Source organism: Pan troglodytes, chromosome 2, assembly GCF_028858775.2.
Source record: "Pan troglodytes isolate AG18354 chromosome 2, NHGRI_mPanTro3-v2.0_pri, whole genome shotgun sequence".
Classification (NCBI taxonomy): domain Eukaryota; kingdom Metazoa; phylum Chordata; class Mammalia; order Primates; family Hominidae; genus Pan; species Pan troglodytes.
This window is the reverse complement of record NC_086015.1, coordinates 7,828,680-7,854,464: the sequence shown is the minus strand read 5'-3', so window position 1 is coordinate 7,854,464 and position 25,785 is coordinate 7,828,680. Positions and strand designations below refer to the sequence as shown.

Here is a 25,785-nt window from a genome sequence, read left to right as displayed (position 1 = left end):
TAAGTGTGCATATCTGTATACACTGGTCATTATTCTCTGATAGGAAAGTTAAAACGCTCCTATCAAAGAAAAAACAAAAATCAACGAAAACAGAAAATGATACCACTATAACATCTATTCTAGGCAGTCCATTCTTCCCACATGTTCTGGGTTGTCCCATTTTCTATCTCGTTTGCTAACTCTAGCTGCACTCTCCTATGAACCTTTCTTCCCAGATTGTCACAAGTCTTTTTTTAAGTGGCTAAGGTCAGCTTAAGATAAGCCATTAGGTAGGGGGCGTGGTTAATCCTTAGGTATAGGGGAAACCCAGCTTAAGTTTCTCTGCATGATACTTTTTAACCGATGCATCCTAGGTCCTTGCTTTCTTTGGTAACCCAAGAGCTAGCATGCTGAGTCACCGTCAGCTTGTTACCTGTTAGGACTCCACGGTCTAGGAAGCTGCTACCATCTGAGTGGAAGACACTAGGTCTGAGAGAGACAGGAGTCTCAGGTCTTATCCCACCTCCAGTCTTCCCCTAGATGGGTGACCCTAGACAAATTCAACTTGTGCTGGGAAGAGAAGCCTCACAAGACCTCTCCTTTTACAGATAAACTTCATCGAGTGACTTGTCCACAGTCACAATGAACCTCTCCATGACTCTCGTCCCTCAGTTATTGGGGAAAAGGAGAAAGAACAATCACATTTGGTATCTCAGGATGTTATAGGTCAAATGAGATAAATATTTAAGGATTTGGCAAAGTTTAAAGCTCTAAAATATGAGGCAGTGACAGCTTTGTCAACTCAGCTGCATCTTCTCTTCATGCAGCTTGTGCTGTCCTATGTTTATTGCTATCGACTTTCTCTCTGTTTCCAGCCTCCTCTCCTGTTTACTCAAGACACACTGAATTCTGACCAACTCCTACAAGGAATTAACTCCATCTTCAGTTTAAAGTTCTTGACAAACTTAAGGAGTCTACCCTCTCTCAAGCAACCATCCAACCCCCTTATGTTCAAAGAGGCTAGATGGAAAATCGTCTCCTGCTGAGCACTTGTGTGGCAGGTGAAAGCCTGTTCTGTGAATTAACCAGTCTGTTTCTTAAAGCCTCTGCTGGCAGCTGACATCTGAATGAAGGCTGCTGCTTCTGTACTTCTGTAGCCTGCACTCTCACCATCATAGCACACTATGCTGCACTTGTCAGTCTCCTTTCTGTAACCCCGACTAGACTGAAGCTCACTGAGGGCAGAGGCAGGATCCTTGCGACTACTGACATTTGGACCAGATAATTCTTTGTTGTGGGGGCTTCCTGTGCTATGCATTTTAGGATCTAATGGCTTCTACCCATTAGATGCCGGTATAACACCCTCATCCCACCCTCACTTGTGACAGCAGGTGACAAAAAGAAATCTCCAAATATTGCCTAATGTCCCCTCAGAGGCAAAAATCACCCTTGGTTGAAATCCTCTGTGCAGAGTGCCTTTTTCACACAGAGCACTCAATAAATACTTGTAGGAGAATGCATAGGTTGATGGAAACAAAATGCTCCAATGTACAAGCTGCAGAAAAATCAAGCTAACTTATTTCAGTTTTACTGCCTTCTGTAATGCCTGGCATACAGCAGGTGCTCAATATATACTTGTGAGGTGAACAAATGTTTAATGATTGTAAATGGCTTCCTGTACCCCTGGTAAAATTTTTCCCCTCAAGCGGGCCCAGGTGAGATGGTGAGAAACTGTCAATGCTAGGGAGAGAAAATTTTAAAAAGAACAACAAAATCTCTTAGCTATGGGATTAAGGACCAGAAACATCACCTTGCAGAAAGGCAGGGGCTGTACCCAGACTATTAGCTCTCCATATAATTCTAGCTCTTGGGGCAGAAATCAAATTATTTGCACTGGTAATATTGAAATCATCTACCAGTGTTCCTGGATCCTTTAACGCACAACTCTGATAGAGCCATGAAGCACCGGGATGGTTGCAGGACATCCAGAAGGTCAGACATTGAGTCATTAGTGTCATTGCTAGGAATTGAGCCTGCGCCTTCCTGATTCTCTGTACAGTACTTGATTACACTGATTATTATGGATGCAAATTAAGACTTATCACTATTGTGAAATAACAATGCAGGTTAATGATATTCTTTATTGCCATGCTAACATTTTTCTTTCTAGAGGGGAAAATTATAGGCATGAAACCAATTAAGCCACCTTTCTCTCTTTTAAAGCTTTTTTAGTTTGTCTAAAGGATGATTCTTTCTGTGGCTCACTGCTTAACAGTGCAAACTCCTTTTTTGTTTCCTAGGTCTTACTGAGATAGATGCTAATATTGGTGCTGCCCACTGTCCCCCTACAAATTGAAAATGACTATGCTAATACATTATCTCACAAAGGGCAGTCATAAATAGGAAGAACAAATATTTTGAAATGAATATTAAATGGACACTCTCCTGAAGAGGTTAGGCATTGCTGGAAATGCCTCCCTTGAAAATCTTTGTTTCCAAGATTGCCCTTTCCTGGACACCACTGTAGGATGGCTCTCTTCCCTGGATTGAAATGGTGGCTCCAGAATACAATGGCAGACTAATTTATGTGTTCCCCAAACTTTAAATAGTTTTCCTTTACTCCCAGCTCTACAAAATATCTGCCACAGAAACCTTTCACATAGAAGGATGTCATGTCACATGTATATTGTTAATGTAACTATGGTAACCAAAAAATGCCACCAGTGTGTCTGTTTCATACACAAATGAGGGGACAGCTGTGGAGTCCACATGTCTGCCAGTGGTATAATAGATGTGAGCTAGGACAGCCTGGGTTGGAAAATTACAACTCATTTATATTAATCGGAGCTTTCAAATAACACTCTAACCTCTGAGCAATAAAGAGTATAAATGGAAGGCAATAAGCCACTCTAAAAGCAGTTTTCACTCCATAGATTTTAAAACTAAGTGTCTTAAGCTGATACAGCAGCATCTTTAGAGGGTACTCTAAAGTCAGAGTGGACAGGACCTTGGGAATGTATTATTCCAAGTTCACCCCTAGCTTCTCCGCATCTCAGGAATGATCCTCAGTTCATTAGGTACAATGGTCCCATATAAGTTAAATGTTGATGTTAATTGTGGTACTGGAGGCATGGCTTACATAAACCTTTTAGTAATCTCACTGATTATGGCAGTTCCTTTTAGTCATCTCACTGATTATGGCAGTTAGTCCTTCCAGCCTTATTCTCCCAACTCGATTATGTTATACATGACAAAATTAAAGGTTGGTATGGGGTTAAGCAACTGATCCAAGATCATCCAGCTATGACTGGATAATAGCTTGCTAACCAACCAATCAACTGATAAAATTGTTAATAACTCCCGACATTTGCCTAGAGCTTTGAAAACATTCAAAAAGTAAAAAATATAATAGTAGTAAAGCTTGCATATTGTTTCTTTTAAAAAACTGTAACATAAAATGGTATGTTTTTTAATTATTGGATAATATGCTTAACAGTTCTACAGGGTGCCCATAAAGTCTGGAAACATTTATCATTTTATCATGGATTACAATGCAATGTCAATAAACCATTTATCATGCATTTATCTATGTTTCAGAACTCGGGAGGCCACATTCTGTAACAGATCTGTAAAGCAGGTGAATGCTAATATATGCTAAAACAAGAAATCAAAAAGCAAACTTCACCTAAAAAGACTTTTAGAACAAATGGACCCCTTGGTCACTAAAGTATTGAATTTTACAGATAGGGTTTAACTTTTATCTCTATTCTGTACTTTGAGCCAAAACAAGACAGAATAAATGTTTTTCTGACTTCATCCATATAATTTCATCCTGAATTAAATATTAATCAAAGCTCTATTCATGAGTTAAAGATACTTTCATTGTTCCCAGAAACATATGATTCTAAATGATCATATGATTCTACAATGGAATTTGCTTTATCTCCAGATTGGCTTAACCCAAAATAGATGTTCAGCATAATTTTTAAAATTAAATACAATATTTGAATAACCTGACATTAGTGCTGAAATGAATCATTCGGGGAACTATTATTTTGTAACTTAAAAATAAATTTTAAGTAAGCATTGTGCAAGTCTCGTAAAAATGGCATCTGCATCCTATAATTTACCATATTTTATTTATGACTTATGGCCTACTTATGGTGGTATAAAAAGCCCACCATTCTGATTATTTATCATTATTATTTATATTCCACTGGCTTGGGAAGTAGCAATATAACTCTGTAGAGACCGATTTTCTTTAGTACCTAGTATATTCCCATGAGTGTCACTGCTTTAGAATATGTGGTAATGGCTCTAGCAGTTTAGATCAAGAAGGTGGCCTTAGCACAGACTAACCAGAGAGAGATCAATGGTTGAGTTTTTCCTTGCTTTCCCAGAATTTCAGACATTAACCAGAGCTAGCTGAGGTTGTTTTTTAGAAACACAGTCTGCAGTTGGATCTGCTCTTGAGATCTTTTATTTAGCAGAATGATCCTTTTCTAATAATTAAACACTTTATTAGTTTTATTTACCAAGGAATGAGTTCTAATCTGTCCTTTCATTAGACTTGCAGAATAACGATTACACAGGCAGGTTAATTGCCAAAGATAAGGTTTCACAAATGTGAGGGTCATTTTTAACTTACCAGGTTTCAAAAATATCTAGATAACTTTACAACAAAATGGTTTATAGTCTAGAAATGTCAAGTTTATTTTAAGTTACCCTTCAACTCTATCAGGAAGACATCAGGCGTGAAGAGTCAAATTAAGAGTTTATTAGAATGATTTGTTACTTTCTGACTTCTATATAGCTCTAAGACACAAAATGCAAACTTGGCTATAACATTTTCTTACTTAAATTTGATTCAATTCATTTTTCCCCATCCTGTGAAAATATTGCCTTATGTATAAAAGGCACTGAACCTGCAAAAATAACTTAAAGGAACATGTAAAATAGCAGACTAACATCTGTTGTCCACCCCTCCCCCGAAACACTGAGCCCTCCAAAACAATGTTGTCTTTTTTTTCTGGCGGGGGTTGGGGGGGTGTTGTATTTTAATGTCCCTTTCAGTGAATATATAGAATACTGGGGCAAATGCTGTTCCGTGAATAGGTTCTTTTTCCCTTCAACAGTGTTTGAGGTTGACAAAAGAAGAGGCCACTGGGGCTGGTTAGTCGTAGGTATTAATATAATCGCCTGCCTCACGTGCGGCCCACACTGCCTGCCTTTTGTTCAGCTGTCGCACAATGCCAAGAGGTGAACAGTGCAGTGCGGTCACTCAGCTAATGTTAGACACGGCAGAAAGGCCCTTGCTCCAGAGTCTATTGCACGACTACCTCCCCGTTCACTGTTATGTGACCTGAAAACCACTCGGGTAACTAGGGTTGGGACAGTTGCATCACCTGCGGTTCTACAGTTGGTGCCTTAAGAACCGAAATGACTTTGGCTAGACAGTGGACATTCTCAGCTAGACGACAGTGGACATTCTCAGCTAGACAGTGGACATTCTCAGCTAGACAGTGGACATTCTCAGGAAATCTTCATGTCGGTCAACGACAACGATCTTCTACTATAATGAATAGCTCTGAAGATGAGGACCAAATTTGAGCAAGAGTCAAATTATTAAAAGAAAACTCGAAAAGTTGAGGGGTCAATTCAGAAATCACTTCAAGCCGCCAGAAGTGGGTTAAAGTTACCGTCTGCTTCACACAAACCTTTTCCTAACTAGCTTAGAATATCCAGCTTGAATACTGCACGAATATATACAGCCAGGTAAAGAGCAAGCAGCACTCGGAGCTTTCAGTACAATAGCACTTAAAGAATTTGGCTCCTGAATAAAGGTGTCAGCAAGCCATGGAATTCCCAAACAGAAAAACTCACACTGCGTCTTTATTCTCTTTTCTTAAGGTCTATTGTTAAGTGAAGACTCCTTGTCTTTTCAAATTCCTTCATGTGAATGGATGAGGCCAGACATCTGCCAGGATCCGCTCACATTTGCATGCAAATCAGAGACTTCGGGACACATATGGCCCTGGAGCCAGTAACACTTTTACTCTAGATTTATACGGATCAAAGTGCCTTCCTGAACTTTCCACTCCTCCAGCCCTAGCTTTTAAAAATGAAATAATGAGCCTTTTCCACTAATACTATTTAGATTGTCATGGCAAGACAAAACAAAACATCTTGTCTTTTAGAAAATCCTCCACGCAAAAGCCAGAGTCGGCAGTACCTGTTCCCTCACCCAATTAGAATTCCACTTTTCCTTTACGATTTAGGTTTGGGAATGAAAATACTTACGGCGGGATGGGATTGAGACTCTCAGCCTTTGCCTGTGAGGTTCAAGTGCTTCAAAACCATTTGTACCCCGGCCAGTCATTCACTCACGGCCAGGCTCTGTTCTTGGCGTTGGGGCTACAGCGGTGAACACGGCAGGCAAGGTCCCCTTTTCTCCTGGATGTGGCATCCGGGCCGAACCGCCGGGTCCGCGTTTCCGCGCGGGCTCCCCTGGACCCGTCCCGGGACAAGCGGCCCTCTCGCTGCTGGACTCTTCCCCCGAGCCCCGGCTTGCCAGGCAGGGACTCCCCGGGCGGGAGGCGGGGAAGCGCCGAGTCGGCGGCCGCCCACACCCCTCTCCACGCAGCACAAAGGACACTCGCTGGCAAACTTTCCTCGCCTCTGACCCCGGCCGAGCCGGGAACTCAGCGCCAGCTCCGTTCCTGGCGGGGGTGAGGCTTCCCTAACACTTCAGGCTATCTGGCAAACGTCCTGGGGCTGCCACTCCTTCTGGGCTCCAGGCTCACAGGCTGAGGTCTGTGCCCGCGTGGACCCTGGAGAGTTGGGTAGATTCTTCCCAACGCTCTGACTTCAATACTTCCAATGCCTTGTCAATTACGCCCCTTGCCCCGTTCTCCTACCAAGGCCACCGCCAAGACACCCTTTTTCCTTCCTCTCCCCGTAACCCGCCACCTTCCTTTCCCTCCTCTTGGCCCCCTTTCCGCGCTGTTCTCCAGCCCCAGCTGCCTTCCCCAGTTCACATCCTGGCAGCCCTCCTCCCTCCCCGTCCCCGGGCACCACCCTCCCCTGGTCGGCCCCTGAAATCCAGCAGGCTCGGCTCCAGTCACTGCCTTTTTTTGCCTATTTCTATCTGGCCTGCCTTCCCAACTATCGCTCTCCCACACCTTTTTTTTTTTTTTTTTTGGCAAGGGGGACGGGGGAAACGGGGCACTATATTCTCGTTTCCCGACTTCGTCATTTTCCCCAGCTCCATGAGCCGCGCCCCCTCGTCCCCCTTAGGCCCGCGATCTTACCCTGAGGTTCCCCAGACCCTGTAGGGTCTCCCACGCCACCAAGTTTGCCTCGACTTCCCCTCGCTGCCTCCCACACCTCCTGCCGCGGCGCGGCCGGCCAGGGACTTACCTCGAGGCCCAGCTGGTGGGGGTGTTGGGGTGCGCACGGACCCGGCACCCACGGCGGCGGCGGCAGCAGCAGCAGGAGGAGGAGAAAGACGAGGAGGAGGACGAGGACCAGGAGGACCAGCTGAGCGGCGCCTCCTTCCCAGCCCGCAGCGCGCACTGGCTCCTTGGGGCACCCCGGGCAGAGCACCAAGACTGGAGACTAGGCGGCGACACAAGCAACAGCTGCTGCACGGGGCTGGGCTCAATCGGCTCTTAGAGGCCAGGGCAGGGGGAGGCAGGATTGGGAAGGAGGGTCGGAGAAGTGGGGTGCAGAGGGCGGGGCAGCGAGCGGCCAGGTCCGGAGGAAGGCGCCCCAGGCGCCTAGGGATGCCGCCGCCCGGGCTGACGCCGCCGGCCCCTCTCCCCGCCAGGCGGGCGCTCGCAGCCGCGGGCGCACGGGCCTCGCCTCGTTCACCGGCTCGCTGCCGGCGCCCTCGGTGCGCCCCGCTTTGTGCTCCCCGCAGCCGGCGTGCACCTGGTGTAAGCAAAGGCGGTCAGCTGATGGGCCGCGCGCGGATTGGCTGCTCCGCCGTCTCCTCCCCTCCCGCCCGACCCTCTTCCCGGCCTCCCCCTCCCGCCCGCGCCCTCGCCCCCGCCCTCGGCGCAGCCCCGTGCTGGGCACCATCTGTAGACCGCCCCACAAAGGCGCAGCGCGGCGGGCCTCGGGTGGCCGGGCCGCGGCCGCCGCTTTTTGTCTAGGGGACAGCAGGCTGCGGCTGGGTAGGGAGGCGAAGCGCACTGCCGTTTTTTAGCAAAAGACAGACCAAAAGAAAATACACGTCCGTGCTAGGAGGCCAGCTAGGCACAATGGGGCCACATCTCTTTGCAGCGTAGAACTCGGGCTCGGGGGCTGAGAACCAGACACAGTTCGGCCTGGGGTTGTGGGCGCCAAGTTTCGGGGTGAAATCCGACCCTGCGTCTTAAAATACAGGGCGCGTCCTCGGGCTATGCGTGCGCGCCCGGGGGCGTCCTCCGCAGACCTGGCCCGGGCCGGTGTCCTTGCCGCGGGAAGGAGGATTCGGACGCTTAACTCAGCGGCGAAGCCGCTTCCCATTTGAGGAGGCTTTCCGAAAACGTTTCTGAAACTTTGAAATTACAGCTTTCTGATTTGTTAGGGGTGGAAGTTGTGTTTAAATAGGCGGCGAAGGACTGAGAAGGCAGTCTTAAGTGGAGGTGTCTCCGAGAAAGGGGAGGAGGGTGGGGACGGAATGGGTCTTCGGAAACTGCACGTGAACCTGCGTCTCAACTTCAAAGTCGCCAGCCCGAAGCAGGGCTTCAGAAAAGCCTCGGCACCCTTTATTGGGGGAATCGGCTTTAAGCGAAAGCATCATTAGCCCCTCAGTACTGAACAACTTCTGGCAAAGGAACGTGGTGACATTTCATTATGATGTCTAAACTTAGAACTTCTGGAGAGTTTGGAAGGATACATTATTAGAGAATCATCCTTTGGATTCTTCAAAGCCACAGGATAAATTCAATGTCAGTAATCATATTCTTGATCCCTATAACATTTATTGGCGTTTCGCGTAGGTCTCTGATAAATGTTTGATGTCTTTGTGTGTCTTCACACTTTGTTATCCTGAAACTGTGTCATGTAGACATAAATGGTCACAATTTGTCTTAAAAAGTCTTTAGGAAAAGATGATACTAGCACTTGGGCTAGAAGGTCGTGCAGAGAGCAGAGGAAGAAAAAGGCCCACTGCTGTCTACAAATGAATAGGAAGATTTAAGATCTTTCAAAGCAAGTTGAGTCTAGACCCTTACCCAAGTTTTGTAACATGATTTTGTCTCTTTCCCCCCTTTTCATGCAGATTATCCATGGAGTTAGCATGCAGATAGCATGGAGTTTGTCTGATAGAAGTTGGCTCTGGTGGAAGTACAGAAATTGAATGGTCAGGGAGAGATAGAATGCAGGTTTCTTAGGGAGTCTCTATTAGGTTTCCAGCCTGCCTTCCTGGGAGTGGAAGAGAGATGAGGTTGTGCCCTTCAAGGAGGAGCTTTACAGAGGTAGGTCTTGGAGGAGCAGTTGGAGCAATTAATGATGGTGAGAGTTGCTCTTGGGAGGCCAGATCTAGAACAGCCTCCAGGTTTTGGAAGAGACTTCATGAGAATGGTGTGAGTCAGGGACCAAGGTATGAATTTTGAAACCAGGCCAACACTGCTTAGGTCCCAGCCCTGCAATTTATGAGCTGTGTCCCTAATGGCAAGTCACTTTATCTCTTTAAGCCTTAGTTTCCTTGGCTGTAAAGTAGGGTTAATATCAGTACTTATCCCAAAGGATTGTGATGGTTAAGTGGGAGTAAACATGTAAAATGCTTAGGACAGTGCTTAGTATATAGTAAGCATTCAACGACAGATGTAAGCTCTAGGCATTATTAGGCAGGTATTGAAGACTAAAACAAGACATCAATTCAGACAGGTGGGATAATGATTCCGCATGTGACAGAATATCTCAAAGGCACTAGCTGCTCCAGTGGAGGAAATGGACTCTGTCTCTCCACTGTTCGATTCATTTCTTTTCAAATTAGCATATCATTTATTTAAACTAATTTCCCTCTTCCCCAAAGCAAGAGTGAGAAAGGCAGCTTTTCCCATTTCTACTTGACCACTGCATGCATTTGGTTCCAGACAGAGAGAAGAGCATTATCATTAGGAAGAAATGTGTGTCAGGGATGGGGGGAGGAATTTGGGTGAGAGGATGGGGCTTGCTGTGGACAGAAGAGGAAAAATGAGCATGACAATTATGAAAGAGTCTGAAATGTGGTGTAATTATTAGAAATTTGCTGAATTGCCTGAATTGGTAATTGGTCCAAATTTTAGAAATTACCATTTTTTAACTCTGCAAAGGGGTTTCGGGACTGTCTTGTTAACTGACACTTAAAAGCTCCTTGTCATTGGGATGGATGAAGAGGAAACACGCATTTTTGCATCATTGGACGAAGAGGAATCAATGAACCAGCATAACCAAATCTCTTACTTGCTTCTTGCTTAAAGAGCTCAAATCCATCTGAATTACTCCTAATGAGCTCACCCAGTCCTGGGATCCTGAATTTATTAGTTAGTAAAAAAGCACTTAATAGTTATTTATTAAGGTGTGGTAGAAGACCTTGGAATTTTTGAAGGAGAACGGAATTGGAGACAAGAGCCCAAGAGTTCCCAGGAGAGCAAGGTCTTATTGTTGATGTAAAGAGTTCTTGCCCCTAGATTGGCTGTGTTGAGACACTACAAACCCCTCTGGATTCCCCTACCAGCCCCTTGAGGTTCTTTAGCTTTGGTTTGAAGGAACATTATAATTGGTGTTAGCCTAATTGTACTGATCTGTGTGGTAAATGAGGAAAAAAAAGAAAGATGAAACTTCAGAAGACAGTCGTATTTGAATAATCTTTAGAAGAACATCTGTATTTTGAAAAGAAAATTATCATATGCCTCTTAAAACTGCAATTTTTCAAAGTTGAAAATATGTCTCTCTCTAATTGAAATATTAATAGAGTACCGGTAGTCAGAGTTCTTTCCAATTTCTGAACTAAAATTATGATTTTAAAACAACCACCACCAAGCTCTTAGAGGGTGATGACTGTAGCTTAAAATTATGTGACTATTGTGATCATTGTTAACTTTCATACCAAATGTATTGTTTCTCTAAGAATTTTTGACAATGAGTGGGTTTACTACATATACGTAGTTCCTGTTCTTCTAGGGTTTTGTTTGTTTGTTTGTTTGTTTACTGCGTATGAAACATCCCAACACAAAAAAGGGATTAATTGACGTTTCTGTAATTAAAACTAGTTTTTGCATTTAAGCTTAAAAATTTGACATCGAACTAAAGTGACCAACCATCTTAGTTTGCCTGGGAATCTCCGGGTTTTAGTCCTAAAAATCTCAACATCTCAGGTCACACCTTAGTCTTGGATAAACCAAGATGGTGGGCGGTTCTAAATAGAACTAACATTAATAGGTTTATGGTGCTGTTACAATTTTAGTTGAGTTGCAGCTTTGCAGATATATCAAATGATGTTTTATTCCTGACTGAATAAAGGGTCCTGTTTCCACTTGTAGAACTTAGTTGTTGCAGAGATGTTGACAGTCATTGTATTGGTCCATTTTCATACTGCTATGAAGAAATACCCAAGACTGGGTAATTTATAAAGAAAAAGAGATTTAATGGACTCATAGTTCCCATGGCTAGGGAGGCCTCACAATCATGGCAGAAGGCAAAGGAGGAACACAGGCACATCTTACATGGCAGCAGGCAAGAGACCATGTGCAGGAGAACTGCCCCTTAGAAAACCATCAGATCTTGAGACTTATTCACTATCATGAGAACAGCACAGGAAAAACTCACCCTCATGATGCAATTACCTCCCACTGGGTCCCTCCCACGACATGTGGGGATTATAGGAGCTACAATTCAAGATGAGATTTGGGTGGGGACACAGCCAAACCGTATCAGTCATCAAATCCAACTTCTTTATTTTGTAGATAAAGAAACTAAGCCCTAGAAGAGGAACTCTGCCAGTCTATTTACAAAGCCTGCACTGAAAGCTAGACCATATACTCTTTGGAGAGGGATGATGTGACCAGCTCATAGACTAGGGCCTATACCATGTAATAGGTACTCAAACTTTTTAAAAATAAATGAATCAATGAATGAATGTCTTTATGTAATCGGGTCACATTATTTCATGAGTATTTTCTTCATATCGTTAAAAAGTCTTTGAAGCTATAATGCTTAATGGCTGCATAATTTTACCAACTTTTTGTTGGTGAGAAACAAGGACTCTCTCAATTATTTGTTATCACATATAATAAACAAACTTGTTTAAAATGCTATTTTGGTTATTGATCTATAGATATAAACTAGACTTTGGATTATCAGGTTAACATATTCAACTTTTTCTGTTTCCTTACTGTTTACCTTTAGCCAGCCAAACGTTATTAAAAAGTAAAAATATTTATTTGCTTATGTAAAGATTTCGGTTGATAGAATTTTAGAATTTTCTTTGTTTTTAATTGTTTGCTCTCCATTCTGATTTCTCTTTTGTCTGTATAACAATAGTTAACATAAACTAAGAACTAACTCTGTGTCATTACATTACACTTAGTAGGGTTTTTTTTTTTTTTATATTGAGAGAGACAGTCTAGTGCAACGATTAAGAGCCAGAGCTCATGATTTGGGGTCCCTAGATTTACATTCCAGCCCAAAACACTGTGTGAATTTGAACAATTTACTTAAGCTCTCTGTGCCTGTAATAGTACCTGTATTGTGGAGTTCTGTGAGACTTAAAGAGGTGCGTATGCAGCATACCTATGTAACAAACCTGTACATATACCCCTGGAGTCTAAAATAAAAGTTGAAAGAATAATAATAAAAAAGATGCTCAACATCACTAATCAGGGAAGTGCAAATCAAAACTACAATGAAATACTACCTCATACCCATTGGGATGGCTATTATACAAAAACAAAAACTAAAACAAAAAACAAAAAACACCAGTGTTGGCGAGAATGTGGAGAAATTGGAACCTGATATGGTTTGGATTGGTGTACCCACCCAAATCTCATGTCGAATTGTAATCCCTAATGTTGGAGGTGGGGCCTGGTGGGAGGTGATTGGATCATGGTAGTGGATCCTTCATGAATGGTTTAGCACCATCTCCCTAGAGCTGTTCTTCTGATAGGGTTCTCATGAGGTCTGGTTATATGAAAGTGTGTAGCACCTCTCACATCTCTTTCTTCCTCCTTCTCTGGCCATGTAAGACATGCCTGCTTCCCCTTCACCTTCTGCCATGATTGAAAGTTTCTTGAGGCCTCCCCAGCCATGCTTCCTGTACAACCTGCAGAACCGTGAGCCAATTCAACCTCTTTTCTTTATACATTTCTCATTCTCGGGTATTTCTTTACAGTAGTGTGAGAACAGAATAATACAGAATACTTGTGCACTGTGGGTGGGACTATAAAATGATATAGCCACAGTAGAAAACAGTATGGGAGTCCCTCAGAAAATTAAAACTAAAATTACCATATGACCCAGCAATTTTACTTCTGACTATGTGCTCAAAAGAACTGAAAGCAAGGTCTCAAAGAAGTATTTGTCCACCCACATACATAGCAGCATTACTCACAATAACTAAAACATGGAAGCAACCCAAATATCTATTGAGGGATGACTATATAAACGAAATGTGGTATATACATATGTATTAGTCTGTTTTCATGCTGCCTATAAAGACATACCTGAGACTGGGTAATTTATAAAGGAAAAGAGGTTTAATGGACTCACAGTTCCACGTGGCTGGGGAGACCTCACAATCATGGCGGAAAGTGAAAGGCACATCTTACGTGGCAGCAGACAAGAGAGAATTGAGAGTCAAGTGAAAGGGGTTTCCCCTTATAAAACCATCAGATCTCGTGAGACTTACTCACTACCACGAGAACAGTATGGGGGAACTGCCCCCATGATTCGATTATCTCCCACCAGGTCCCTCCCACAACATATGGGAATTATGGGACCTACAATTCAAGATGAGATTTGGGTGGGAACACAGCCACACCATATCAACATACAATGGACTATTATTCAACTTTAAAAAGGAAATAAATTCTGACATACCCTACAACATGAATATGAAATGAGGACGTTGTATTAAATGGAGTAAGTCAGTTACAAAAAGACAAATACTGTATTATTGCACTTATATGAGATACTTAAAGTTGTCAAAATCATACAGAAAGTAGAACAGTGGTTATCAGGGCATGCAGACAGCAGGGAATGTGGAGTTATTTAATAGGTGTAGAGTTTCAGTTTTATAAGATGAAAAGAGTTATGGAGACGGCTGGTAGTGATGATTGCATAACATTAGGAAAGTGCTTAGTAACACTGAACTGTACACTTAAAATGGTTAAGATGGTAAATTTTATGTTCATATATTCTATCACCAGGAAAAAAAGAAGTGTGTATGTGCCTAGCATATAGCAAGCACTCACTAATATTAATGTATTAGTTAATATAATGGTCACTGAGAACAAGTAAACCAAAGACCATCAGTGGCTTAAATAAGGCAAGTTTATTTCATACTCAAGTAACAGAGTATGTTTCTGGCCAGGTAGCCTCTACCTAGTCATTTCAGGCCCAGGTGACTTCCATTTTTTGCTTCTTCCTCCTCTATGGCTATAGACATTTTTTTCATTTGCACAGAGTGTAGAGAAAGAAAGAGAATAAAGGATCACACGGGAACATTCTATGGGCCAGCCTAAGAAATGGCTCATACTATTATTGGTGAGAACCCAGTTACATAGCTATGTCTAATAGCAAGGGAAGCAGAGGAATGTAGGCTAGGTATGTGCCTAGAAAGTAGACAGAGAAATTGTGCAACATATTGCAATCTGTATTAGCAATATAGCAACATACATTAGAAACACAGTCATCTCTCCTACTGTTGGCTATTATCTTACTTAGTCCTCATAACAAGTCTGGTAAGGTAAGAGAGAAAATGACTAGTTCAGGGACATCCTGCCAGTAGGAGGGCATCATTATAGCAAACAAAATGTGTATAGAACAGCTACTAGAGCGGTGCTTTCCAGTTCTCTGTTCAGTTTAAAACTATTCTTGGTTGATTGCTAACCTAATTATCATCAACACAGTGCCTTCTTGAAGTTCCCAGAGACTTCAAGCAGGGAGAGGAAGACTGTCAGCTGCCCCGCCGGCAGCTTGTACTTCTTACTCTTTCAGTAACATCTTTCTTCTTTCAGTAACCATAAAACTTTAAGGAAGTTCAGAATTGTTCCTCATAAGAAAGTGCTTAGAGACTATTGCACTGGAATTCAATGCCCCTATTATCATAAATTTAACATCCACACTTACTTTTAGTCCTAGGGGCCTAAGAGGCTATAAAAGAAAGATTGGCAGATAGAGTAGACACAATTGGCTTATACACATTTTGCGGAAACACTGAGGCCCACAGAATTTCCTCTACATTTCATTTAGTACCTTCTTCTGTGAAGTTTGTCTCCATTTTGCCTGCACTTCATTTTATTTTTATAGTAGAGAACTCTCATACTTGTTATCTCTGAGTATGTTAACAGTCTTTTTTGAGCAAAACATTGACCTTATTGCATTTTCATGGATAACTAAGTATTCACCTACTGGACCAATCATCTGTTGAAATCCATATTTTCTTGAATTCAGTTCACATTGTACTCTTGAGTCTGTATCACCTTGCTCAAACTTTGCATCACATCCAAGCTATCTTTTGGAAAGTTGACTGAGTTTTTGAGTTTTGTAGCTTTGGAGAAAGAAGGCTGCAGATGCATATGTCATGTATGAATGGTGACTTATCTAGTTACTAGAAGCAAGGTCATATTGTAATTCAACTCAGTAAGGACCAGAGGGTTTTGGAGCTATAAAGAGCCTTATAGATGATCTGGCTCAACCCTTTCATTTTATAGATGAACAAACTGAAGTCTCAAGAAGGCCAACACTTCCATGTACTTCAGAGCATCTGGGAAATTTGACTGGATTTAAATCCTTATCCAAGGTCCCACTGCTGGTTAATAGGAGAGCTAGGCTAAAATCTAGTTTTCTTGATTTTTCTCTTATATTAGTGTAACTTTAATTAGGATCCTCAGGCCTCCCTGAAGTTCATGGGATATACTCTTAAGAGTCTGTGACTTTGCTATATATGAACCCCAAATCACGGATAACAAAAGCAAAAGTATATGAATAGGATTACATCAAACTAAAAAACTTTTGCACAGTCAAGGAAACAATCAACAGAGTGAATAAACAGCCTACAGAATGGGAGGACATATATGTCTCATACACACCATATATCTGATAATGGGTTAATATCCAAAATATATAAATAACTCAAACAGTTCAATAGTAAGAAAATAACCTGATTACAAAATGAGCAAAATATCTGAATAGACATTTCTCAAAATAATGTGTACAAGTGGCCAACAGGTATATGTATATTTTCAAAAAATACTCAAAATCACAAATTATCAGAGAAATGCAAATCAAAACGACAATGAGCTATCACTTCACACCTGTTACAGTAGTTATTATCAAAAGATGAAAGATAAATTTCGGCAAGGATGTGCAGAAAAGAGAACACTTACACACTGCTGTATAAGTTGGTTCAGAATTGACTATACAAATATGTTCATTGTGCTGTCTCTCTCTCTATGTATGTATGTGTATATATACATACATACATATACATTTATGTATATGTATATATGTATATGTATATACGTATGCATATACGTATGTATATATGTATGTACATATGTATATACGTATATACATATATACATATGTGTATATATGTATATACGTATGTATATATGTGTATATATGTATACGTATAAATATGTGTACATATGTATACGTATACATACGTATACATATGTATATATGTATATATGTATATGTATACATGTGTATATATGTATATATGTATACGTATACGTGTATATATTTATACATATACATATGTATATATCTGTATATGTATATGTGTATACGTATACATATACGTATATGTGTATATGTATACGTATACATATACGTATATGTGTATATGTATATATGTGTAAGTATGTATATATGTGTATATGTATATATGTGTATGTATGTATATATGAGTATATATGTATATATGTGTATACATGTATATGTATATGTGTATACATGCATGTATATATGTGTATACATGCATGTATATATGTGTATACATGTATATGTGTATACATGTATGTATATATGTGTATACATGTATGTGTATATGTGTATACATGTATGTATATATGTGTATACATGTATATGTATATGTGTATACATGTGTGTATATATGTATACCTATATGTATATATGTATACCTATATGTGTATATGTATACCTATATTTGTGTATATATGTATACATATATTTGTGTATATATGTATACATATGTGTGTATATATGTATACATATATGTGTGTATAACATACACATATATGTATACATATATGTGTGTGTATATGTATACATATGTGTGTATATATGTATACATATGTGTGTATATGTATACATGTGTGTGTATATGTGTATACATATGTGTGTATATACATATACACGTGTACATGTATACATGTACATGTATACATGTACACGTATATATGTATACATGTACACGTATATTTGTATACATGTACACGTATATATGTATACATGTACACGTATATATACATGTACATTGTATATGTATACATGTGTATACGTATACATATACACGTATACATGTATACATGTGTATACGTATACATATACACGTATACATGTATACATGTGTATACGTATACATATACACGTGTATATGTATATGTGTATGTGTATACGTGTATATGTATACGTATACACATGTATACATGTATACGTGTATATGTATACATATATGTATATATAGATGTATATGTGTGTGTGTATATATATATATATATTTGTAGAGAGAGAGCTCTGAACCAAAGTCAGAGGATTTGAGTGTGTCAGTTGCCAGCCATGTACCTCTCTCTCTCTATATATATATATACCTATATATGTACACACACATGCATATATATATATCCAGACAAGCATATATATATATCCAGACAAGCATATATATCATATATATATATATATATATATATATATATATATATATATATATTTGGAGAGAGAGAGCTCTGAACCAAAATCAGAAGATTTGAGTGTGTCACTTACCAGCCACGTACCTCTCAATGTGCCATTGACAGTCTGTCAGCTTTCACATGCTCCCTGAGAAGTCATTGTAAAAGCATCCATCTGGCCTTCCTCCTCAGTTTCCAGATCAAATCAAACTGTTCAGGGAAGTACTTTGCAAATGGCGGAATGTGTAGACCATTTTATCATGATACTGGGATAGTGGAAGGCTCTGTGAGTGGTAGGCTTCCAGAATGGGGTTCCCACAGACTGTGGCAGCCTGCGCCATGTGGATGATGTCTAGTGTAGAATTATACCAGCCAACTGCACCTGCTCCGTTTCACTTCAGTGCCTGAGAAGAAAACAGAACTGCCAGCAGACTATGGGACAAACGACTAAATGCCCTCCAGACATTCCAGAGTCCTCTGCCTCTCAGACTTCAGTTCTTCCTGAAGGAATCTGGAGACGGAAAGCAGGAAGCAATTTGCTGTGGAATTTTTTCCATCACAGGTAAGTTTTAGTTTCAATAATAATAGTAATAATAATGGCTAATTAAGTATGAACTGTGTGCTAGGCATGGTGCAATTTCTGGTTGAATTCTATGTAATTCTTAGAATAATCCCGTGAGACAGTTAGATGTTATTTATTAGTCTCATTTTTTTCAGAAGAGGCCACTGAGACCTTAATGAAGTTAGATCATGTGCCCTGGATCACCAATCTGATACCAGAGCTCATGCTCTCAACTCTGATGTGATCTATAGTCCCGGATTTTATCTATGCCATAATAGTAGAATCTGAAAGGCCTGCACTGTTTTGAACATATCAACACTGATACTATGTCTACTGGGGGAAAAGATTCTAAATTCAAAAAACGAAATGGATTGAAGTAGTGTCCAAGGAGCTGTCCCCAGATATATTAATTCTTTCTAAAATGAGGAACATGAGGACTACTGCTCACATTTTATTAGAATAACAGTCACATTCACAAAGTAATGTTGGAAAGTGAACAGTAGGGGATTTAAAAATGTTTGATATGTAAAAGGTAATGAAATTTCTGTTTATGACACTGGAGCTTTCTGACAGGGGTGCGCGGAGGACCAGCCATGGACCACGTGGTTGATTCTTTTTTTTTTCTTTCTTTCTTTCTTTTGAGACAGAATCTCTCTCTGTCGCCCAGGCTGGAGTGCAGTGGCGCGATCTCGGCTCACTGCAAGCTCCGCCTCCCGAGTTCACGCCATTCTCCTGCCTCAGCCTCCTGAGTAGCTGGGACTATAGGCGCCCGCCACCACGCCAGGCTACTTTTTTTTTTTTTTTTTTCGTATTTTCAGAAGAGACGGGGTTTCACCGTGTTAGCCAGGATGGTCTCGATCCCCTGACCTCATGATCTGCCTGCCTCGGCCTCCCAAAGTGCTGGGATTACAGGCGTGAGCCACCACGCCCGGCCGACCACATGGTTGATTCTTAAGGGCAGGACAGTTATATGGGATGTGGTTTGCCAGGTCACTTTCCGGAATGTTTCCTGGTGAGCCTCTGGTGAGAACTGGATTCTAGACTCAATCTTACCACTCATCACTTTCCATCTCTGACCCTCTATGTTCTTTATGTGTAGAATGAGACCACTGAAAGTATCTGTGATATTCATACTTTCTTTCCCCCCAGAACTTTTAGGTTAAATTAAATCATAAGAAAACACCATATCAGGCCAGTCCTGGTGGCTCATGCCTGTAATCTCAGCACTTTGGGAGACCAAGGCAGTTGGATAACTTGAGGTCAGGAGTTCAAGACTGGCCTGGCCAACATGGTGGAACCTTGTCACTACTTAAAAATACAAAAAGTAGCTGAGCATGGTGGTATGTGCCTGTAATCCCAGCTACTCGGGTGGCTGAGGCAGGAGAATCACTTGAATCTGAGAGGCAGAGATTGTAGTGAGCCGAGATCGTGCCACTGTACTCCAGCTTGGGCAAGAGAATGAGACCCCATCTCAAAAAAAAAAAAAAAAAAAAAAAAAGGAAAAGAAAAAGAGAAAAACCATTTCAAGACATAACAGCAAATTTATCCAGGCTCTTCGTCACAACCACCAAATCTACTCTAGCTAATTGGGCAGGAAGATATTTACTAAAAGGTGCCAATTAGCCTACAGGGTCTCTGGAAGGGCTGGAGAACATGGATTTGCCCAGCCAGGAATAAGCCCCCAGAGAAAACCCCCTGACATCCTACGTGCCTCTTCTGCTGGAATCAATGTTGTCATTCTTGCCCATCATTCGATACCTATCCCACTATGGTCTGGTCTGGTCAGAAAGTCTGCACACTTCTCCCAAATCATACTGACATTGTCCTTGCCAGAAGATCTAAGCCCCTAGCCATAGCAGTCTTTTTATGTAGCTCACTGTGCCTCTGTGCTGCTTGACCAAACCTAGGCCCAGTGCAGAACACGAAGCCAGCTAGAAGCCAGGACTGGGTGCTGGTTGGGCCAATTCACTGTTCCTGCCATCTGCACTCATTGAAGATGGCCAGGGCAGGAGCCCCTATTCAACTTTCTCTTGTCCCTGTTACTTGGGGATGATGGTGCCTTGTTGGCTGGTCAGGCACTGAACAGGTCCCCAAAGCTCTGCAGATCAAAGTCAGATAATGACCAAACTAGATTATTTTTAAGATTCTCTCTACTGCTAAAATTCCTTGATTCTGTTTTCCAAGGTTAAACTAAAGTAGAGGTGTTTAAACAAATACTTTCCTGTAGGTCTTGGCTAATTCCAATAAATTCTCTGTGATTATCAGTAGTTAAGAATATTATACCCAAGGAGTATGGCTTTGTCTACATTTACATTGCCTACAGTGTTTGGTAGAAGTTCAAATTTATAAGCCCCTAGCACAAAGCTCCAAAAGTCAAAAGAAGGAGGGGGCAAACTTAAGCTACCTTAAATTATACAGAGGTCTGTTTATGTAATCTTTGGCTCTCTAAAGTCTCTCAATTATCAGAAAATAACTGTTATCAAGGTACCCCAAAGACATCAGATATCGATGAGGTGCCATCTTATTAGGCATAATATGTCCATCACTGTATGATAACTTGGGATACACCATGTCATTTTGCCCAAGAGCTTGGGCTCTGGATTTATTCCCTTGACTTTTGGAAGCATTAGTTAACTTATCCATTAGATGGGAATAATACTAGTAACTGCATCATGTTGCAAGGATTAAATAGGACAATGTATGTTAAATTATTAGCACATTGCTTGAGACAATAGATGTTTTGTCTAGTGCAGTCGTTGGAGCGCCTACCCTAGCCTTTGGACCTTTGGGAGTCCACATGGGGCCTAAATGGTGTTAGCAGCTGAACAGTGATTTGGGGAGGCTGCTGCTGGGGAGGGGAAAAGCAAGAGATGTGATATTCATAAATGTGCCATCAACCCACAAGTCCTCCATCATCACCAAGACATAGGGACAGAGTCTCCTTCTGAGTCTCCCTTAACTTTTAAAGTTTGCCCTTGATGTTTATTATTGTATTAGTCTGTTTTCATGCTGCTGACAAAGACATACCCAAGACTGGACAATTTACAAAAGAGGTTCAGTTGGACTCACAGTTCCATGTGGCTGGGGAGGCCCCACAATCATCATGGAAGGCAAAGAGGAGCAAGTCACATCTGACATGGATGGTGGCAGGCGAAAAGAGAGCTTGTGCAGGGAAACTCTCGTTTTTAAAACCATCAGATCTTGTGAGACTCTTTCACTATCACGAGAACAGCACAGGAAAGACCCGCCCCCAGAATTCAATCACCTTGCACTGGGTTCCTCTCACAACATGTGGGAATTGTGGGAGTTACAATTCAAATTGAGATTTGAGTGGGGACACAGCAAAACCTTATCAATTATAGACGGATTTCATCTATATTTGACTCAGTAGACATCGACAAACATCAGCTACATGTAAAACATGATGGCCTATGAACTGGGAGACTAGACGAACATGGATACTAATTCAGCAAATATTTGTTGAGTTTCTACTGTGTTCTAAGAACTGTTTTTTGGCTCTGAGCTTTAGCAAGGCCTGAGAGGATCATATGGGGGCTAAGGTGGGGACATGAGGAATTATGTTAAAGAAGAGACATTAGGATTGACTCTGCCCCATATATGTTGGGAAACCACAGATAGCATGAGTAACCATCCCAGTTTGCCTGGGACTGAGGGATTGTCTCAGTCATAAAACAGTTCTTTTTAAAACCAGGATTGAGTGCTTTCCCAGGATGTGGCATTTTCATGCTAAAGCCAGGGAGGTTTTGCTAAATTGGGATAGATTGGTCATGTTAACGTGTTTTACATCCCCTCTTGGACAGCCTCTCTACCTTTGAGGAATTTAATTCCCTGCATTCAAAATGAAAAGCTTTGAACTGGGATGTGGTGGTGATGTAGTACAGAGAAGTCTGGAGTGAGATATAAGAGAGCAGCTCAGACCCTGGCTCTAGTTCTTGCTATTGTCGTGACTCTTGGCAAATTGATTACCTCTCTGAAATTCAGCTCTCTCATCTATACAAGCAGAAATACCCACCTCCTGGGAGTTTGAACAGGTTACATAAGATAATATGTGCACAAGTGCCTAGCACAGAGAGGAAGTGCATTTACGTTTTAATTTTCCTTTGAATAAGAAAACATGTCACATTGGCTTAGAGATAAGAAGTTTCATACACACGCTTGTCTGAATTAGCCTTTCTTCGTTTATGCTTCATGTATTGCCCTGGTAATGCTATTTAAATGTTTCCATTGGGTGTGTTCCAAGTTACTAACAAAATTGTTGTAAACTCCCCAAGTGTAAGCGTTACCTTTTCATGTCTTGGCTATCTCCTAAAAGCTTCTAGAAATTAGTGTAGTCAAATTTTGGGAATACAGATTGCTGAGATTGGTTCGTAATGCCTTTAGAATAAAATATGCAGCAAATATTTAGTTTTTGATCTGCATTTTATACTGCAAGCCTACCACCGTGAATGTTAATGTTATATATATATAAGAGGAGCCAGCTCGGAACATATCCTCTTGAAGCCTTTATCTTACCTAAATTATTGCATTTTAATCCCTTTATCCATGTGGTTTCCTTGCCATGTGCAAATGCAAGGGCAGTGAAAGGTGGTAGAGACAGGACAGATGTATACCTTGCCATGCTAAGTAGGCAGAAATCCGTCTGTGCCCATGAGCTTGAGAAAACATGGTTGAAATGTCAAAGCTAACTGTGGGGCCTGGAGTTTATCAGCAGCAACAAGCAGCGCATGCAACCCCACATTAGCCAAATGGAGATAAACGTCTTTGTAATTTCTAATTTTCTGTTAACATAATGGGTTAGTCGGTCTGCTCATTTGGGAAACTCTTAAGGGCTTCCTTTAAAAGTTCCTAGGGGAGAAAATGTCACCCATTAGCAGTGAGCTTGACTCTTCCCATATTAATTTCCTTTCTCTCCTTTTCCTCCCTCCCTCCATCTCTTCCACACCAAGCAGTTTCTGTGATTGACTTTATGCCAAATGTTCACAGCATCCTTGGCATATGTTGTTGTATGATGGCTGTGCTGGTCTTCACATTATGTCTCTCCTCCGGATGATTGAATCAGCAGAGCCAGATGCTCTAATGGCGAAAGGCATTGCAGATTCTGAGATGGTTCAGCACTGGGTCGTTGGGATCATCCCCTAAACCAGGCTGGAGAAATCTGCTAAAATCACTTACCTGGAAACATTCCCTTCTGCTGCTTGAAAGATGTTCCTGGGTGTGTGCCCATAGATTGAAAGAGGTGATTTGCAGCGTTTTATTTTCAGGGTGGCAGAAGGGAGGTGGGCTTCAGCTGAATATTGCCAAAAGAGCGAATATGACTTTGGGCTTCATTAAAAGAAGTGCTGAAAACAAGGGAGGAGGGGTTTTGCCGGACATGAGCGGCGGTCTTTAATTTATTCATTTATTCGACTAAAATATATGGCGCCTATTCTATGAAAGTCACTGTGCTGTGAGAGATACAGAAATAATAGCAGCACAGCAAGACAGATGTAAATTGTAGTAAATGAGAGTTCTTTGAGGGGACTGCTGCTTTTCTAGTTTGGCTCATGGAATTGCTAGATTCTTTACTCCAGCAGTCACAAACCCAGATGTCTGCAGGGGGCTGGCAGATAAGTGAGTAAAGTGGCATGGTAGGGACTGTGCCAAATTGGAGAGGATGTGCCCTGTCTGAAGTGGGCAGCTGCTATTCAGTCCTATTTGATTGCCGTCTTCTGAGACTGTGGGTCTGGCTTTGCCAAGAAAAACTGGGAATCCAAAATTTGGGTGAAATAGTCCATTTAAACATGTCAAGATAGCAGCTAAGTCAAATTTTTAAAAGCTCTGTAGAATAACTCAAATGTCTTTGGGCTACATCCTGCTCATGGGCTTCTCATTTGTAAATTCTTCTAATAAGTAGTGTTCACCCAATCGAGGCATATTTGTCAGTAGTTAGAGGAGTCCTTTAAGTTGAGATTTCATGTAAATAACCAACTGGTGTGTGCGATAGTTAATATTGAATGTCAACTTGATTGAATTGAAGGATGCAAAGTATTGTTCCTGGGTGTGTCTGTGAGGGTGTTGCCAAAGAAGATTAACATTTGAGTCAGTGGACTTGGAGACGCTGACCCACCCTCAGTCTGGGTGGGCACCACATAATCAGCTGCCCGCACAGCTAGAATAAAGCAGGCAGGAGAAGATGAAAGAGCAGACTTGCTGACTCTTTGCCTTCATCTCTTGCCTTCATCTTTCTTGCCTTCTTGTCTCTCTTCCCTTCATCTTTCTCCCATGCTGGATGCTTCCTGCCCTGGAACATCAGACTCCAAGTTCCTCAGCCTTTGGACTCTTGAACTTATGCCAGTGTTTTGCCAGGAGCGCTCGGGCCTTTGGCCACAGACTGAAGGCTGCATTGTCAGCTTTCCTACTTTTGAGGTTTTGGGACTCAGACTGATCCACCACTGGCTTCCTTGCTCTTCAACTTGAAGACGGCCTATCGTGAGACTTTACCTCGTGATTATGTGAGTCAATTCTCCTAATAAACTCCCCTTCGTATGTACATATACCCTATTACTTCTGTCCCTTTAGAGAACCCTGACTAATACAGTAGAGATTGCCTGGACTTATTAATAATAATGACTCTGTTTAGTTAATGTAACAGACAGATAAAGACAAATGAGTGACACCCATGCAATGAATATAATTTTGGTGGGGAGTGAGAGGAGTTGGTTGTGCACTCACAGTGGAAAGTTTTAGCGTATACTGCTGCACATGACATGGGAGTATTTTGCACTTCCACTGGAAAAAAGTAAGGGGAATAAAAACCCCTGGATTCTACTTGCTGACTTGAGAGTGACTAAAGCGATTTATCTGAAGGTTCCCCAGGGTGGATTCATAGTGGACTCAGGCCAGATTCTCTGCTGATGCTTTGAACTTATGTCCAGAGCATCATCTCCACCACAAAAGAGCTTGCCTGCTCTGTGTCCTGGCCAAAGAGATGCACGTGCTCTATCACTGGGTTGTGGCTCTTGAGTAACTCCTGGAATTACCCAGCTGGAATTTCTATTCCTTTGGACCACAAATTTCATATCTTCACCTGCTGCCTATATCATGCTAAAAGATGGAAATGTCTCAACTAAACCATGT

General features: G+C 41.6%; 1 protein-coding gene and 1 long non-coding RNA gene across 4 annotated transcripts in view; one reads left to right on the top strand and one right to left on the bottom strand.

Annotated features, from left to right (window-relative positions):
- LRRN1 (leucine rich repeat neuronal 1) overlaps nucleotides 1-7,894 on the bottom strand; it is a 48,302-nt gene extending 40,408 nt beyond the window's left edge. The window contains exon 1 of one of the 3 annotated variants that reach the window (XM_063805296.1): nucleotides 7,399-7,894. The gene's annotated coding sequence lies outside the window, so the exon portion shown is untranslated. Of the gene's footprint in view, nucleotides 1-6,279; nucleotides 7,021-7,398 lie in introns of those variants that run through there. The other 2 variants (XM_526119.9, XM_009444779.5) reach the window with 2 other exon arrangements.
- A 162-nt stretch (nucleotides 7,895-8,056) lies between these two features.
- On the top strand, nucleotides 8,057-12,088 carry LOC134809426 (uncharacterized). The gene is made up of 2 exons (XR_010155073.1): nucleotides 8,057-9,443; nucleotides 11,916-12,088. It is a non-coding gene; the product is annotated as an uncharacterized LOC134809426 (long non-coding RNA).
- Nucleotides 12,089-25,785: the final 13,697 nt, after the last annotated feature.